This window comes from Vombatus ursinus, unplaced genomic scaffold (assembly GCF_900497805.2).
Source record: "Vombatus ursinus unplaced genomic scaffold, bare-nosed wombat genome assembly UNPS02014973.1, whole genome shotgun sequence".
NCBI lineage: Eukaryota > Metazoa > Chordata > Mammalia > Diprotodontia > Vombatidae > Vombatus > Vombatus ursinus.
This window is the reverse complement of record NW_020954751.1, coordinates 1,680,890-1,686,889: the sequence shown is the minus strand read 5'-3', so window position 1 is coordinate 1,686,889 and position 6,000 is coordinate 1,680,890. Positions and strand designations below refer to the sequence as shown.

The 6,000-nt window shown below is 41.4% G+C and overlaps 1 long non-coding RNA gene across 2 annotated transcripts in view; it reads left to right on the top strand.

The window, feature by feature from the left end:
• The first annotated feature begins 2,747 nt into the window (after positions 1 to 2,747).
• The window catches only part of LOC114030637, a 92,215-nt gene continuing 88,962 nt past the window's right edge, over positions 2,748 to 6,000 (top strand). For both annotated transcript variants that reach the window (XR_003567648.1, XR_003567649.1), the window contains exons 1-3: positions 2,748 to 2,832; positions 3,248 to 3,376; positions 3,771 to 3,890. This is a non-coding gene — a long non-coding RNA (uncharacterized LOC114030637). The remainder of the gene's footprint in view (positions 2,833 to 3,247; positions 3,377 to 3,770; positions 3,891 to 6,000) is intronic.

Genomic DNA, 6,000 nt, shown 5'->3' with positions numbered 1-6,000 from the left:
ATTCTTACTCTGTTTATGAATTCTCCCCACCCAGAATGCCCTTCCACTGTGACCACCTTCCCTTAAACTCCCTTAGGGCTCCTTTTTCCAGGAAGCCTTCCTTCATACAGCTCTGAAGCCCCTATTTCTCTCCCTCATTCCTCTGAACCTTTTACAGTGCCTCTACAATGAGACATTCATTTAGTATTGTGCCGGTGCTGACTTATATGTTATTTAGCTTTTCCTGTTTTCATGTGTAGTAAAGCAGAAAGAGCACCAGATTTACAGGCAGGAAACAGGAAATCTGAGTCTGAGTCCCCTGTCACTTAACAGCTATGTGACCAAAATCAAATCATTTGACCTCTCTACACTCCCCTTTTCTTCATTTGTGTCTAAAGGCATTAAAAAAACAGCCAGTCCTTCTTTCCGCCTACCCCCTCGTGATACGGCTAGAGTATGAGCCATTTTGTAAGACTGCTGAGTCCACATCACTTTCACCTCAGCTCTGCATTGTCCAAAGTGGGGCCATCTCCAGTTGTGCTGATCTATGTCTTACCACTGGGCCCGGATGGCTCTGGAGGAGAAAGCGAGGCTGGTGACTTTGCACAGCCCTCCCTCACTTTAATCCAATCCACTTGCAAGTCATGACATCACCTCCCTGATGTCGTGGTCCTCTTTGAGAAGGAAGGACAAGCAACAAGCATTGTCCAAACAATTCCCTCCAGAGGATGTTTTCTGACAAATCAGGGCAGGTCTTGGGCTCAGTCTCCTGTTAATGGCCATCTTCTCCAAGATGAGGTCTTCATCTCCAATGGAGTGTTGAGGCTGCATGATGGCTCCCTCCAAGGGAATACGTGCTCAACTCTGAAGGACTTGGCCCCTTCACATGGCACAGCACAAACCCTGGATGGTCCCTTGGTCACTATGTCTAAAAAAGAGGGTTAATTTTCTTATGTGTTCTCTGTCTCCACTTGCCTGTCTTTCTCTCCCTATAATGTGCTGTGTGTATGTATGTAACATGCAATGTATTCCCTCTCTGGGACTTTCACTACTCACCCATGGCAGCTTGGGCACAGGCTTGGTCTAGGCAGGCTCAAGCTTGGGCCCCTGGTCACCTCTTCTGCTTTGTATTTCTTTCCCAGAATACAGATAACCTGAGAAGTGATCCTAAGATGGATCCCTCTAGCCTTGGAGTAACTGTGTGAACTTGAGAGGTTAGGAGTTCCTGGGCTCCTCACTTGGTGCTGGCTGCAATTGGGAACCACTGTGCCCTAAACAACTACAACAGCAATTTTAAGACAAGAAGAAGGTCTAACTGACATATATTGGCTGGATGACCCTACACAAATCATTTCATTTCTTGGTGCTCTAGGCAATTTTTTTAATACTAATAATCATTTATATTTATTATTTCAAAGCTTGCAGAGTCCCTTATATACTCCATGGTACAATGGAAAGAACACTGCACTTCAAGTCAAGGGCCTGTGTTCAAATCCTGGATCTGTAACTTATTGACATGTGACTTTGGGCACATCATTTAACTCCTCTAGGCCGGTCTTCTCCCCTGGAAAATCTGGGAGTTGAACTAGTTGACCTTTAAAGCCCCTTCTAGTTCTAGAGTTTTATATTATCCCTGTGAGGTAGATGCTATAATTATACTAATTTTACAGATGAGGAAACTGAGTCTCAGTGAGGTTAAATGTCTTGCCCAAGGTCACATATCTAGTAAGTGTCCACAACAGGACTTGGAGTCAGGTCCTCCAGACTCCAAGTCTAATCACTGCATCAGGGAAAGGATAATGACTCTAGCAATCTATCCATTATATGCCACACTCCAAGAAGGGTCACTATGGGGGTAAATGTTCAATAGTATCCCTACTTAATAGGAAAGAACTCAATTTGGAGTCAGAAGACCTGGGTTCAAATCCTGGTTTTGACCTTTAAGATCTTGGGCAATTCACCCGACCTCTCTGGGTCCCAGTTTCTTCATCTGAAAAGTGAGAGGGTTTGAGTAGCAGAACTCTGAGGTCACTTCCAGCACCAGACCTATGATCCCCAGAAGAAATTCCCTTATAATACTTTTAGAAGGTTCCTTGCTGGCAGTCAGGAAAGTTTTGCTCTAGGCAATTCTTTAAGACTACAAGCTGCAGAGAAGGGGCCAGCCCTTATTGGTAGAAGGAATTTCTTCAACCAGGAGTTCCCTATACCAATGAAATCACAAATCTAGTCCTCATCCCTCGCCCTATAGCATTTACTACCATCTACATAGCAGGAACTCAGTAAATGCTCACTGAGTATAGAGGGTGAGCAATGAAAAAAATATATTTTTCAACCGTTTTGGGAAAGGATTGACCTTCTTTTGGCTTCTCTAAAACCTGGTGTCTTAGGAACTAAGGCTAGCTGAAGGCATGTTAAAATCTCTCAGGGTTTGCAGAGCAGCCCCAACATAGATTATCATTGATGACATTACCCGTGCCCTTTGTGGGAATTTTTTTTAGGCTGATGGCCCAATGTCCACTGCTGTGAATCATCCATCAGCAACTCTCTGATAACCACATATCCTTTATGATCCACAAAGTTTGTGTTTTTTCTTTCATTAACCAGACCTGAAAGCCAAGAAGGTTTCAGTATCTATCATGTGGCTAGACAAGAGAGACTAAATTATATGCAAATGCAAACCCACATGTAAAGCAGAATTGTAACATGCAAACTCTCCTAGATGTCAACTCGTGGACCTCTGGACAGCAAGTACATGAAAATCACCTGATGGAAAAAGAAGCAGGTGGGGGAGAGAAGGAACTAAGGCCTGAGTGGTGTGGGTAAATGGGGTCAAGTCCAACCTGGTGCACAAAGGTAGAAGAATTTTTTAAATCTGATCTTTGTAAAACAAAAAAAGAAAAGTCAAACACCCAACACTAAGTTCATTTAGCTATGAAGTGAGTTTCTTACAGACATCAGCATGTTAACAGTCAGGCTTGAAATCTTAATCATAGGAGAGATAATTAATATGGGTTGGGAATTTGTAGTTGAAGCCGAACATTACCTCACCTCCTATTCAAATAGTGAAAAGTCTTATGGTATAGGAACAAGATCCCTGCTTCTGGTTGACCTAGGTTCAAATTCTACCTCTGCTACTTACAGTGTGATTCTAGACAAGTCATTTAACCTTTGTGAGTCTCAGTTTCCCCATCCACAAAAATTAGGGAGTTGGACTAGATAATTACAAAAGTCTCTGTTGGAATTAATCTTATTCTCTTCTATATTTCAGTCCATGAGGTGCATAAAGAGGAAGTACAAATAACACTAAATAGAACCAAGTCAGGAAAGCAGTTAGATTGGACCAACTACATATAGAGAAGATCCTTGCTGGAGGCAAAGCAATTGTGAGGACATTGAGGTAAGATGTACAAGGTGTCTGATGGAGGAGAAGATACAACAGGAGTGGGAAAAGTCTCAGACCTGGTGAATAATGAAAAAGATGACTAAGAAAATAGCAGTTAAGTACTCCCCGTCATGTGTCCACTCTCTCATATATATGAAATCTTTATAAGTATCACCTATACATAAATTACGGGAATACTCAATGAAGACATTAGCAGGGACTGATTAGGTTTTCTCAAGAGACATGCACCAATGGACCTCATCTTTGCCATCTCAAAATCAGCTGAAAGGTGTAAAGAATATAAGATCCCATTGTACTTATGGTCTGTTGATGATAAAAACAGCATTTGATTTGGTGGGACAAAACACTATCTTATAGTTTTTATTTTTTATTTTTTTGTTTTTTACAGCAAGATGTCTCCCACTTATACACCAAGATCATTTAGGATTCCTTGGAAGATGTAACAACAGAAAGAATGTTGTTCAATGACTTTTTGGGGACAAAACAGGGAGATGTCTGCTCACCAAAGGTATGTGCTACTATGAAGGCAGAGATCCAGCACAGAGCCCATGTTAAGCAGGGATTCCCTGTGGATGGTTAGGTCTTCCAGATGCTGCTGTTTACAGATAACATTGTGCTGATTGCATAATATCTTGTGATTTCTGAAATATCATAAGAGCGTCCTGGAAGAGGTCTGTAATCACTCAAAAAAGTTTAGCCAGTCTATCCACACAAGCTCAAGTGGATGAAGAATGTTGATTGCCTGGATTCTAACATATTGGGAGAGAAGGGAAAGGGAAGGAAATAAGCATTTATATAGTATTCACTATGTGCCAGGCACTGTGCTAATACCTTGCAAATACTATCTCATTTGATTCTCACAACAGCCCTCCAGTTGGGGCAACTGAGGGAGAGAGGTTAAGTGACTTGCCCAAGGTTACACAGCTAAAGAATCTGAGACCAGATTAGAATTCAGGTCTTCCTGACTCTAAGCCCAGCTCTATCCACTGAGCTACCTAGCTGCCTCTGTTAGATGGATACTCTGTAGAGCTTCCCTCCCTTCATTGTTGAGTCAAAATTCTTATCAAGGCCCAGCCTTGGTTCACAGACTTTGGGTTGGAAGGGTCCTTTCCAAGCCATCTAGTCCAACTCTCTCATCTTACAGATGAGAAAATTAAGGCCTAGAAAGGATGTGACTTCCTCAAGTTCACAAATGAAGTATTAAGGCTGGGATTAGACCCCAAGTCTTCTGACTCCAAATCCAGCAGCCTTTCTACTGCACCATACCATATCTTGATGTTCCCTTCTCCATTATGCCTTCCCCAGAATCATTCTTCTTCTAAGCCAGAAGTGATTCTTCCCTTCTCAAATCTTCCAGGATATTCTCTTTAGCCCTTCCTATATTACTGTACTTTTACCCTCTACAAGACATGTAATCTAATTTAAGGCAGGGTCTTACTTTACCTTTAAGTCCTTCTCAGTACCTAACATAGTTGAGAAACACCACAGCATTATATATGTGTATGTGTATGTGTATGTGTATATGTATATGATACATGTGTGTATACACACACACACACACACACACACATATATATATATATATATGCAGCAGCTGTAGTAGTTAAACATCTGAAAAATCTAATCTTCAAAAGGTTGGTGAGTTTTTTTTACCCTTAAATATCTGGATTCTACACAATTCTTTTGTGCACTAAGGCTGAATGCCTACACCACTGCCTTTGGCCATACTACAGAGTAGGCAGCTTGTCTGTATACTTTCCCTTTCAGCATCCTTCTCCATTCTCAAACCCTCTCTGCCTAGGTACCTGAGATGCCTAGTGCCCTTAGGGTGTCCCATGGTTTTCCAAAGGTTTCCCTACACAATCTTTAGTACCACAAAGTTCTGCTATCTGCAAAGTATGCCCTGCTCCCAATGTGTCCCAAATCAATTTACTGTTCTCCGAGTTTAATTTCTCTGTTGTGAGAAAAAGTTCAATTCTCTGATCAAAATAATTCACAAAATAATTATGGACTGGTCTTTCTTTAAGCTGCATTTTCATTTAAAAAGAGATATTTGTGAATTGAAATGAATCACTAATCAAGGAATGTGTAGAGAAGCTCTTTTTGATGGATACTGTTGAAGTGTGTGACCGTTCTTGATCCAATATGAAACAGAAAAAGAACCCAGGTCAGCAACTTGGCACTCTATTCCTGAAAAACTGGGAATCCTTGCTTGGTGGGATTCCAATTCCCTTCATTAGTCATTTAACTATAGACTTACATGAATATGAATAGCTAGGTTGTAAAGTGGATAGAGCACTGGGCTTGGAATCCTGAGTTCAAATCTGGCTTCAGACACTTACTAGCTGCGTGACCCTATGCAAGTCATTTAACCTTCCTTGCCTCAGCTTGCTCATCTGTAAAATGAGTTGGAGAAGGAAATATCAAACCACTCCGGTATCTTTGCCAAGAAAACCCCAAATGGGGTCACAAAGAGTTGAACAGAGACTGAAATGACTCAACAACAAAATATATGTATATGTTGTTTCCCTCATTAGAATGTAAACTCCTTAAGGGCAAGGGCTGTTTTTGGTTTTTCTCCCCCTCCATCTATATCCTTGGTGCTTAGCACAGTGCCT